Below are 13,120 nucleotides of genomic sequence, written 5' to 3' on the forward strand. Positions count from 1 at the left end.
CGATAGATAAGATAGCTAGCAGTGCTAAATGCCTCATCCAATATTTGAGAGGAACACCCAGTTTCAATGATGTGCTGATGTTTGCATTCTGCCGCACCACTATGCGAGGGCAAGAGACATGATGAGCTATGTAAACTTGATTAAAAAATAAGTGCTATTTTTTATAGTCGCCCCCAAATCGATCTGTATGCAAAGAATTTTCTTGTTAAGTTGGCATTCAACGAGAGCTTGAAATTGCATAAAAACATGCAGTATACCGACCTTGTTTTTTAGTATTTGAATCCTCCAACAGAGGTGATAGAAGGACCGCACATACCAGAGTAGATAAGTTCTAATGGAGAGAATGATGGTTCATGTGAAAAAGTGTAAGGCAATTGATTACTTTTGGTATAGTACCTCAGTCTATTAGTATTTTTATTTCGATTTATATGGTCTAAGTGTTCTGGTATGATGAGTTTAGTACCTTCTTGGTAGTTTAGATAGGTTAGAATCAGTTTATGAGTCTTCACACTTCAAACATAGCACCTCTAGGTAAACCCTTTTACACGAAATGAAAATAAAATTGTAAGAGATGTGTTATACATATGTGGATCCATCCTACTGGTGGGCTAGGCTGTAAACGAATTTTGGAAGCAGGTGTTATATATGGTATTCAGAGCCGACTCTCACTGCATAAGTACATGCATGTTGGCCCGTGGAGCGGACATGGTATGGCTGTGGCATCGAGGGGAGATCCTGGGTATTTGTCTGTCGTGTACGTGGTAAGCTGCCGAGGGCGTCAGCACTGAAGGGAGGAGAAGGTAATACCCCATCCCATTAGTATTTCTGGTTTCAGCCCGTGTAGCTTAAGTGTTCTGGTGTGATGAGTTTAGTACCAATTTGGTAGTTTACACTACTACAGAACCGGTCAAAAGTAATGTCCCATTAGTGCCGGTTGAACAGTAACCGCGATCGAAGATGTATCAGTGCTGGTTCTTAATCTCTCGCATGCGAACAATGATTGAGCCTCTAAGAACTGGCACTGAAACGGACTATCAGTGCTAGTTCGTGGCTAGAACCGGCATTGATACATCAGTATCGCTTCGTGACTAGAACCGGTACTAAAAGTAGGTATCAGTGTCGGTTCGTGGCTCGAACCACTATTGTTATGATCAGACCTGAAATTTTTATTCAACATGATTTTGGCTCATCCTCACCGACGTGCTACCTTTTATATTCTTTCTCTCCTCTCTCTACCTTATCTCTTCCCCCTCCTCTCTCTCTCCCTCATCTGACCACTCCTCTAGTTGCAGTACAAGTTCGATATGGAGGCCATCCTTGAGCGGCTGCTCGCATAAGGGCGTGAGGACGCACTGCTCCTCGGCAAGTGTGTCACTGAGCTCAAGCACAAGGGCCTCGAGTTCAACCCACTCAAGGAGGTGGATGAGCTGTGCAGGGCCAAGAGCCTCTGCGTTGATGCTAAGGGTGATGAGAAGGCAAAGCGGCGGCAGGCCAGGGACCGCGCTGTCTTCACGCTCTTCAGCGCCGCCTGCGGTGTGCTCGTTCTCACGAGGTTCTTGCTTTGTAATTAGCCAATATTACAGGGATTTCACATGATTTCTTTCCTTGGCGCTGTTCTTGATTACCATTGCTGGATGAAGCGCAATGTTCGTCCTTGGCGGAACTGTTTGTTCTGCGATTTTGGTGTTGTATTTTGTTTCTAATAAGGAAAGGATGTGTGATGCGTCAGAATTTACTTCAATTTGTGCTTCTCATTTTAGCAGAGAGCAAAAATACTCCTCCAAAAGTGTAGTTTGCAGAACAATGGGCATTCAATATGTGCATGGTAGTATTGGTACACCTAGATGATCCATAGCTAGCTTCTAATCAAGCTCTGGACTATATGTGCGGGTTAGAGAGCAAGCGTGGTGACGGAGCACGTCGGCGATACCAGCAGCCGAGTCAGCTCGATTTCAAGCTGGCTCGTTTTTTTTTTTTTTACCTCTCGATCCACCTATCACTACCGACCTTGTTGTTTAGTGGATAAAACCAAACAAACTATGAAGTCATCAATAAAGCAGAGGTGATAGAAGGACCCCACATATCAGAGTAGATAAGTTCTAATGGAGAGAATGATAGTTCATGTGAAGAAGTGTAAGACAATTGATTATTTTTGGTGTAATACCTCAATCTATTAGTATTTTTTATTTCGGTCCATATGACTTAAGTGTTCTGGTATGATGAGTTTAGTACCACTTTGGTAGTTTAGATAGGTTATAACCAGCTTATAAGTCTTCACACTTCAAACATAGCACCTCCAGGTAAACTCTTTTACATGAAATGAAAACGAAATTGTAAGAGATGTGTTGTATATCCATCCCATTGGTGGGCTAGGCTGTAAGTGAATTTTGAAAGTAGGTGTTACATATGGTATTTATAGCCAACTCTCACTGCACGAGTGAATGCATGTTTGCCTGTGGAGGGGACATGGTATGGTCGTGGCATCGAGGGGAGATCCTGGGTATTTGTATGTCGTGTACGTGGTAAGCTGCCGAGGGTGTTAGCACTGAAGGGGGAGAAGGTAATACCCCGTCCCATTAGTATTTCTAGTTTCAGCCTGTGTAGCCTAAATGTTCTGGTGTGGTGAGTTTAGTACCAATTTGGTAGTTTACACTACTATAGAACCGATCAAAAGTAGTGCCCTATTAGTGTCGGTTGAACAGTGACCGTGACCGAAGATATATCAATGCTGGTTCTTAATCTCTCGCACGCGAACAATGATTGAGCCGCTAAGAACCGGCACTAAAACGGACTATCAATGCCAGTTCGTGGCTAGAACCGACACTGATATCGACTTTTAGTGCCGGTTCTAGTCACAAAGCGGCACTGATGTATCAGTGCTAGTTCTAGCCATGAACCGTCATTGTTATGATCAGACCCAAAAATTTTATTCAATATGATTTTGGCTCATCCTTGCCGACACACTACTTTTTATATTTTTCCTCTCATTTCTCTACCTTATCTCTTCCCCTCCTCTCTCTCCCCCTCATCTTACCACTCCTCTAGATGCGGTACAAGTCCAATATGGAGGCTGTCCTCGAGCGGTTGCTCGTGTAAGGGTGTGAGGACGTGCCGCTCCTCGGCAAGTGTGTCACTGAGCTCAAGCGCAAGGGCCTTGAGCTATGCAGGGTCAAGAGCCTCTGCGTTGAGGTTAAGGGTGGCGAGAAGGCAAAGCGACGGCAGGCTAGGGACCGCGCTGTCTTCGCACTCTTTGGCGTTGCCTGTGGTGTGCTCGTGCTCACGAGGTTCTTGCTTTGTAATTAGCCAATATTACAGGGATTTCACATGATTTCTTTCCTTAACGTTGTTCTTGATTACCATTGCTGGATGAAGCGCAATGTTCGTCCTTGGCAGAACTGCTTGTTCAGCGAATTTTGGTGTTGAATTTTATTTGTAATAAGGAAAGGATGTGTGATGCATAAGAATTTACTTGAATTTGTGCTTCTCATTTTAGCAGAGAGCAAAAATACTCCCACAAAAGTTCTAGTTTGCAGAACAGTGGGCATTCCATATGTGCATGATAATACTGGTACAACTAGATGATCCATAGCTGGCTTCTGATCAAGCTCTGGACTATATGTGCGGGTTAGAGAGCGAGCGTTGCGGCGGAGCACATCGACGATACCAGCAGCCGAGCGAGTTGGCTCGTTTCCTTTTATTTTAATTCTTGATCCACCTTCGTGACTTGAATCGGGACTATTAGTGCCGAATAAAGAGTGATGGTTAAAAAACCGGCAGTGAAGTCATTTTTTCAATAGACACTGATCTGTCTTTTTTAGTAATGTTAGATAGGTTAGGGTTAACTTATAAGCCTTCACATTTTAAATATAGCACCTTCGAATAAATCCAAAGTGTAAGAGATATGCTATATATATACGGACTCGTATCGCAGGTGGACTAAGCTATAAACGAATTTTAGAGGCGAGTGTTACATTTGGCTAGGTGACACGAATCACATACCGACGTATTATTGGAGCTACTAGAGTATGAGAGATTATTGCTACTCAACACATACCGAACTATAACTATAGGAGACGATGGATGACGAGACGACTTTGCCATCGTCCTTGTGTAGGGTGGACGGCAGAGAAGGGGAGCTTGGATGATGAAGATGCAGATCGTGTACTGTATCTTTATGGAAGTTGTTGTCCTTTATGTTGAAATGCCATCATGCACTATTTTGAGGGCCTGCCCTGCCGGGCCGGGGAGGGGGCCGTGGCAGCATGAGGCTCATGGAAGGCCGCCGCCGCCGTGGCAGAAGAGACTGGGACACCGCCAAGGGGAAGAGGAAAGTGGCATCTTGTGGAAAAAGTGCACGAAGTTTTCTACAGCCGGAGGAATAACTCTTCCTACTGATGAGTGGTTTGCTTACACTGCGACGACATATGGAAAAGAGGTAGACTTTGGCTCTTTGTATCGACATGCAATCATCCTCTAGCCCTCTATTTGCTTTCCTCTCATCCGGATACAACTTCATCATTAAATAGCTGATTATTTGTCACCATTTCATTTTTCACCTCTCACCAATATTTCTCTTCCTCTATTTGGCACATTTTTCTACGTATTTCTAGCTTTGTATTGTGTTCTGTGTGCTGGGTGGGGGGGGGGGGGGGAGTTTGGAAATGGGTGTGGTTTCTCCCAACACATGCGCACCTTATATGTAGGTCAGCTAGCATTAGTTATTCATGATTTTTTTGAAACGGACCGACAGGAGAGCTGACTATCTTATTAAATAAGAAGAAAGCTCTATATGCATAAATACTCGGTTAATTGAGGAAAAACTAAGCAAAAACTATGAGACATTGCGGGCACACTAGCTAGCTAAACTGGCGATTTGTTTTTCATGAATTTTTGGCAAGAAGTGCCTTGTATTAATTAGGTTGCAGGTAAATCTTGCACGGAAGATCTTTCAGCTTTAATTTAATCTTTTCTACCATTGTGTAATCCAGAAGAAACCAGAAAGTCAAAAGTTTCACCCGTGAACAACAAACTGAGTCTTAATTTCAACTTGAGTCTCCCAAACCATCTAAACACAACCCTTAAGTATCAAAATCATTTAAAAGACATCCCTCCAATCATTACAGTGACAATCAAGAGAGCTAGAATTTAGCAATTAGTAATAAACATTGGGAACATCAGGAAAGCAATGGTCTAATTGACTATATCAGGAGTCTTTGGTAAAAATCAAAGAATCATTTAGAATGTTAGGACAGGCCGGAGGCTCGTGCGGAGATCATCAAACTCCTAGGACAAGGAACTGAGAAATATAAGGCAAGAGATACAAAAGTAGTTGCCCCAAGACAAGAGTTTGGTTAACAACTCCTGGATGATGCATGGGTTACAGCAATTGTTTCCACCATTCAAATCTTAAGACACATTGATATGCTTGTACGGAATTTTTTGGTACTTTTCATGCCTGGCATCTAATCCAAGCAGTCATCTTCTTGGCCCATTGCTGCCAAGAACATAGCTCATACAAGTTGAACACTAGTGAAAGAGGCCTATTGCACAAGGTTATCAATATTTTTGCATAAAGTCACTACAAATTTTCATGAGTTTTCTCCGAATTTAACCGACATGTTGCGATAATTGTCCCAAAATGTTGGTCACGTGTTACCACTGCTGCCAATAACCGGGATTGATTTTTCAGAAAAATTCGCAAAATGTCCTTGGCAAGCTGTACTAAGTTCGGCCCACGAGAGTTGTGTTGGTGGCAGCGTGCGGCAGCTAACCCTGCATGGCAGTGGCTAGTTCGGTCGATGGCCAAGGACGGCGAGATGACAAGACGACGGGTCATGGATTGCGGCGGCTAGTCCTATTTAGCAGCGGTTAGTTCGGCGTGGTGCCAAGACGACGGCAGGTGGCGCGACACGGCGGCTAGCCCTGCATGGCAGTGGTTAACTCGGTGCAATGTCCAAGGACACCGTGGTGGCAAGGCAGCAAGCGGCGACCTAGCTCAACCCTGCGGTGGCCTGTCCCGCTTAGTGGCGACCAGTTCGGCGCGGGGCAACTTGGTCCCTAAGGCAACCATGCAGGCTCGGATGTAGTGGTTGGTGCAGCATGTCGGCGGTCAGGTTCCTCTCTACGGCGGTTAGTCTCGCATGGAGACAGCCAATTTGGTGTGGGGGTGGTCTGGTCGATGTACTTTCATGTAGGGCAGGGTTGCGGCGTCTGATCCCGCTTTGTGACAGCTAGTTCAGCAGCTCAGTGAGGGCACGGTGGCGCAGCGACGGTCAGTCGATTTCGGCATAGGGCATTTGTGCTCAACGATGTGGAGGGTGATGCCATGGTGTTTTGTTTCAATTGTCGGAGCGTGTTGTGGTCCTATGTCCAATCGGCTGAGTAGATAGTTGCTACCGTTGCTGTTTGTTTTGGTTGTTGCGTTTGTTGTTTTTTTTCCTGATTATAGCCTCCTAGGGCTATACTCTTATATTTTTTTCTGCTATCTCTCCTACTTAAAAAAGCTGTAATGCATGTTGGTCTGCCAAGAATATTCCTCTGCCACCTCTCAGATTCCTCTGCCCCTCCGCAAACCGCTCGGCCGCACGATGTATCATCAGCGTTTCTTCTGCCCTCCCCTCCCACCCCTCGGTACAAAACCGGCCAAAAACCGGGAAATCCCGCGCTGGACCAGCCAACCAAAAAAGATCGCGCCAAAACCGCTCCCACCCCTCCCCTCGCACGCCGCCCGGCTCACGTCTCCTCTTGAAACCCTACAACCGGAGCCCTCTCGTCCCACCGCATCTGCCTCCCCACGCCCAAACCCTAGCCCCTCACCCTCACCACGACGCTCCACGTCTGCCTCTACGGCCCATCGACCCCGTGCTCGCCTTCGCATGCCCGCCGTCGCACGCCAACCCCGCTCCTCTTTCAGTTGGAACAGTCCAAGGTAAGAAGCCTGGGCTCGCTCCGCTCCCCTTTGCGCCCACACCGGTCTCCGTCTCGCCGCCGTGAACCAGTGCCTGACCTTGCCCCTCCCGCCGCCTCCGCTCGGCACGGCCAAATCCCATAGCCGCCACATCTCGCAATGGCTGCTCCCTCAAAATTCGCCGCCGTCGTGTGGATCTCGACCTCCTTCAACCACTGCCGAAGAATCCACCGCCGCCACCCCTTATCCTCCCCTCGGCTCTTCCCCTATAAAGCCCGATGATCTACCGCATCGCGCTGTTTTTCTGAGCCACCGCCGCCTGTGCTTTCCCCTCTCGCTAACCCTAGATCCCGGTCGCCCTTGTGCCTCCACAAGCCGCCGCCGCCACTTTTCCCAACCGGAGCTCGAGCTGAAGACCGTCACCGCCTTCCGCGTCGCGAACGCCGATGAGCATCGCCATCCCCACCTTTTTTTCCCCTTTCTTCTCTGTCCTTGGCACCGGTTCATCCCGTTCGCCGACGAGCCCGCGCACCAGGACTCCTCTCCACCTCTCGTCGCCACGCGTCGCACGATGGTCGTCGCCGCCAGGGCCATCGTCATCACCGTTGTTGCCGAGGTTGGATGGATGGATTTTTTCACATCTTACGCACATATTGTATCTGTTCTGTATCAGATCCTTCACCGTGATATGGGCACGCGAGCGGCAGGAGGCAATGACAGCGGTGGAGGAGGAGATCACGGGGAAGGAGCCGCTGGATCTGATACGACTCAGCCTCGACAAGCGCATCTACGTCAATTGATTCATGCTTCCTTTTGTGTGTGCACAGCCCACCTACGTGAACTTACTTTGTGAAATTGTATTCACTAACTTGTCTGCACTTGAAATCTTGAAACGTAGCATTAGTCTGTTGGTTTAGCCCAAACATGGATCGATAACTGTCACATGATTCACAGTAGGACCAAATATACCCATATTTGCCACCAATATAGTTATATAGGTTGTTCTTTGTAACATAGTTGTCAGTGTGATAAGGTGTAATGTCCCTTGATTGCATAATTTGGTATAATCACATTAAGCCCTTCTGACATATTTGTACCTAATTTCTAACATGGTGGTCTATGAATCTTGTTCAACATGCCTGAGATGCATAATTGTCACATTTTTTTTTCATCTTTCCATAAGTTTGTGATATACTACTAGAGTGCTAAGTGCAATATTTTTTGTTAAAATTATTCAGATCAGTATTGTTCATTTCTCAGCTACTGTCACATGTTCAGTTTATACAACTCTTTTTTATCTGATGTATAACTCTTTGGCTTTAGGACAATAATAGTAATTACCACCCTCCAAAATTTATGCCTGCAAGTATGGATGATGAGGACAAGCGCCATAAACAAGCTTCAAGGAGAGATAAAGTGATAGCACTAATGGCAACAGAAAGTTCTTACCTTAAAGAGATAATAGATGATGCTCTTGATAGACCTGAAGAGGTTTGTCGACTCTGCTACTTGTTCTATTTTTCAAGCTAAATGACATGTTTATGCAATATTAGAGTGGAAGGCAACGATGGGTGATGAAAGCATGGAATTTGTGAAGTACATGGGACAGACAGAGCAGCAAGAGAAACATGAAGAGGAGTTGTTCACTCGAGCTCCAGTAACAAAACATGATAAGCAGATTGAGAATCCTCACATCCGAATCCTTCGGACGACGATTGGATCAGCGTCTTCTCTCCTTCAAGTTTCAGGTAAGCTGCAAAGGATGAAATGTGCTGCACTTTACCTCCCTTTAGTTGTAGGCTTCAGAGATTAAGCAACCAGATGATGCAATTTCATCTCTTCATATGTTCAGCTCTGAAATCTGCCAGCCTTAAAATTACGGGGATCTCCCGCCTTTGCTGTGCACTGCACCGATAAAGGTTGGTATTGTTCTACCATCTTACATTACATGACATGGATCAGATACTGAAATTTGGTGAGTAAGTTACCTGCAGTTCCAGTTTGCAAACTTCAAGAATGATGCCTACAATAAGAGTGGCAAATGCTCCTTGAGGCTGCAGCTGATCAACCAGAGAGCGGATTTCGCATTTGCACTCTTTTCTGGAGGCCTCTCGGCTGTAAGGCTTCAGCATATCTTGTCAACTTTTGTGTTATGAACTGCCACAGAATAGTTTGGACTTTGGAGCATGTTTAATTATGAGTTGTTCCTTTTTCTGATAATTTATCTCAAGCTGCGCACGAGCACAGGTTTGTCTGCGATTGCGAGTAGTTGAGTCATTTTGGCAAACCTAGAACTGATTTTTTTTTTGTTTCATTAGTAATTTAAGTCATGTAAAAATGATGAAATAATAACTGGGATCATTTAGCATTGTATTCGTTGTGGAAGAAAATAACAAGAGAATCGTTGGATGTGTGTAATTGCTGAAATGCGAGCGATCCAATTCTTTATATTTCTTTAGTGTCTTGATGTTCTACTGTTGATGTCTTGATGAACCCTATGCTTAATTTTTGTACTAAATGTGCTTTTGTTAGTTTGCCTTTTATTTTGCTGTGGTGCTGTGTAAAAATTTCTTATGGTACTTCCTTGTTTTCTTTTCAGCTCCCCCATTAAAACTGATTGATTTACCTGGGATAGACCAACGAGCTGTTGATGATTTCAGGGTAGGTATTTGAAATATTTTTAACTACTTTTCCTGTACATAAATGTTTAGAGATTAATTTAGAACACTCACTGTTATGGTTTCACAATAATCTCAGCAATACTTTGACCAGACCATTGGATCATGAAGAATATGAAAACGTATAGCATGACATATATTTTAACTTGAGACCATCAGAAGATGGCTTTCATTTCCCTGTAGCTTGTTTCATTTTCCTTGAAGTAAAAGTTGGGGTCTTTCCAAATTAAATTGAATTGTATCAGATTCTCATAACTTCTAACTGCCTTTTTTATTCTCATACCCTGTAATGCAAAGAAACATTCGTTTCCAATTCAGAAGACACCAACCATTAACATTTGTTTCTATTTTAGGTATATCTTGAGAGAATGCATCTAGGATAAGGTATCGCAAATTTCTACAAGTGTCATAGCCAAAGTGTTAAGTCCATTGTGTTGTCCTGGACAATGGAGTCTCATGGAAACTTTCCAGAAACTACTGTGAGCAGCACTCCGATGTGTTGTTTTGGGGACCCAAATGACTTTATTTAGTGGTAACATTTTGTGAGATAGCATGATTCGTTATCATCAAAATGGAACTGCCCCCTGAGGATATCTGCAATTTGCCTTCTTTGAGGAGTCGGGACCAATCACAATGTCTTTCATTGCTTATGGTTATCCTCTATTCATCATTTTTGTGCTGCTACATTTTTTCGCTCCATATTATAAGATCTACAGAGAGCCATTAAACAAGGCTTGCATTCGGAAAATGTATACAGAGTTTGTTTGATTCAGATTTTTATGCAGAAGACTTTAGATGTATTTTGTTTCCATTTCAATATAGGTCTGCAGTAAGCTTTGTGAAAAACTTGAAAGCATGGTCTTGTGAAATCTAAACAAGCCGTGCGAAGTCCTGTTACTCCGTTACGTATGAATGAGAGAATGAACAACAATGTCGCTTCAAAAAAAAAAGCAACCTGATGTATTCGAGGGATCCTGGCTATCTTCACGAGATAAATCCAAGATTGAACGGAGAAAGAGAAAAGAGGAGAGACAAAATGAGGTATTATGTTCACTATTTTCTTCTTTACACGAGCGTCATACAAATTTAAAGTTGTACGGTGTTGTAAATCTCTACTACTTAAAAAGAACTACAAGAATTCTTTCGTCCACCACAGTCAGATGATCGGACGCAGATTGCCCATTCAATTGCGCTCGCTTGCCCACATGAAGCATCGTCGTCCTTCATCCGTGTGCGCCGACATGTGGGATTGTCTGTGTCGTTCATTCGCTCCCCTCACGTTCTCCGGTCCTCCATCCCGTTGCAACGCACGGGCACGTAACTAGTATCAATAGAAACAGGTACTGTCATGTGCCGTTCATTTTAAAAAAAGCTATACTAAATACAAGTACATAAACAGAATAGAGAAATCAATTCATAGAACTATGTAGAATAGTGGCTCTGCCTTGACACTCTAGAATCTCAAATTTGCAATGTGAAGGAAGGAACATTTATACTCTGCAAAACCTTCACATCTCTAACTAATTCATCTAACTCTAAACTATATAGGCTTAGTATTCCATTTTTAAAAAAATTTGGTATTTTTTTTCGAGTAACCATGACAACAAGAAGGTGCAAACATCCTTTGGAATTCAAATTCAAGACCAAAGTTTGGAACGAGCAACGTGCTAACTCCCCCCCCCCCCACCTTATTTTTACGTGTTTTAATAATTCACTGTTTAAAATAATTGTTAACATAAGAAGTTCATGTGGATGTTCTTATATGCTACTATAAATCAACTTTTTGGTGTGCTGTAGGTTTCCTTTTTTATCACCAGGCATATTTTGTCACGAGAGGGCATACTTTGCATTTTCACCTCTGTTGCCCACCCCAACAAAAATGAGAGAGCATGCTGCACACATTGCCGTCATGGGAGTGGACATTTTCATGGTGCAGCTCCCTGCTAATGGCCTGTCTTGGAGTGGCAAATTAGACTGCACGCCGTGTACTCATGGTCACTGGTCTGGAGTCTGATCTAAGCGGCACAGTATCAGCAAGCTTCTGTTCGACAACATTATTCTTCCCCAATGCATCCCATGCACGTACTAGTACTACGATGTCAACTATATTCATCTCTTGATTTGGTCTTCTCTCAATTTTTTCTGCCAGTGCAGACTACTATATATGCACCGTAGATAGAGATCCTTCACTAAACTAATTATTGCTGGATGGTGATTAATATTTATAGTGGCTGAATTTGCAGATGTACTGTATCTCCATGGAAGTTGTTGGCACTTATATTAGAATGGCATCATGCACTACAGACAAAAAGTAGTACGACCTACACAGATGTGTTCATACCTGGTCATAATACTATGAAAGGAGTGATAATCTTTTATAAGACTATTCATGAACTACATAAGAAAAAGTTAAACAGAGTAATTCTAAAAATTGACTTTGAGAACTACATAAGATCAACTTTTATAAGAGTGAAATTTTATGCTATGAGGAGGTAAAGGAATTTGAGGAACAATATACACATATATTTGGATGCGAATTTGGATCATCTCGCATCAGATATTTAGGCATCCCCATGCATCATCACAACTTACGCCATATAAATTAGAGGAAATTTGAAGAAAGGTTTGAGACGATATTGAGCAGTTGGAAAGGCAAACACATATCAACTAGGGGTAGATTTATATTAATTAACTCTGTTCTTAGTAGCCTACCGATATTTCTAATGTCATTATTTGAAATTCCCTAAGGAGTACTCAAAATATTATATTATCTATGGTCCAGATTCTTCTAGCAATATGATAGGGGTGAATATCACAAAATTACATTTTTGTTACTGTGAACAGATCTGACAAGATGGGCCTACGCGTTATACTTACAGGCTTCAGCCCTCAATATTTACCGACATGGCTAAATCAATAGCTCTTGGAATGGTGCCGCCCAAATGGTGTCACACCAACCCCCACCATCACCAATTTTTCGAACTCAGGAATTCATCTCACACCAGATCGGTAACTTTCAAGAGAAGGAGCTCAAAGGCCACATAGGATTTACTAACTTGGCAAGTAATTGTAATATGGCGTTAGCAAAACGGTGATGGTTGAAGCCTGTAAATATGACATATGGGTCCATCTTGTCAGATTTGTTCACAATAATAGAAATGTAATTTTGTGATAGTTAAACAAAAAGAAGTGTAGTTTTATGATAAAGTGATGCAAAGTAAGTGTGATTTTATGAAATAGAAGGGAAAAAGTATAGTTTTGTGATAGTTAAACCAAAAGAAGTGTAGTTTTATGATAATATGGTACAAAATAAGTGTAGTTTTATAAAATATGAGGGGAAAAATGTAGTTTTATGATAGTTAAACAAAAAAAGTATAGTTTTATGATATTTACTCATATGATAGCCACAAACTGAAGTATAGGCTATCAAAGTGGAATATTTTGCACCAAATCAAGTACCAAGGAAGTTTAGACATAATTGACCTTGAAATCCAAAATAAATATCTTCTTGGTAAATGGCTATTTAACCTGTTGA

General features: G+C 43.0%; 1 long non-coding RNA gene across 2 annotated transcripts; it reads left to right on the top strand.

Moving 5' to 3' along the window:
- Nucleotides 1-7,517: 7,517 nt before the first annotated feature.
- Nucleotides 7,518-10,385, top strand: LOC133892009 (uncharacterized). 2 transcript variants are annotated; one of them, XR_009904335.1, is made up of 7 exons: nt 7,519-7,722; nt 8,231-8,323; nt 8,461-8,655; nt 8,760-8,826; nt 8,902-9,024; nt 9,507-9,568; nt 9,939-10,385. It is a non-coding gene; the product is annotated as an uncharacterized LOC133892009 (long non-coding RNA). The 2 variants fall into 2 exon arrangements; XR_009904334.1 differs by having other exon boundaries at nt 7,518-7,722; nt 8,231-8,655.
- Nucleotides 10,386-13,120: the final 2,735 nt, after the last annotated feature.

Source organism: Phragmites australis, chromosome 15 (genome assembly GCF_958298935.1).
Source record: "Phragmites australis chromosome 15, lpPhrAust1.1, whole genome shotgun sequence".
Taxonomy (NCBI): Eukaryota; Viridiplantae; Streptophyta; class Magnoliopsida; order Poales; family Poaceae; genus Phragmites; species Phragmites australis.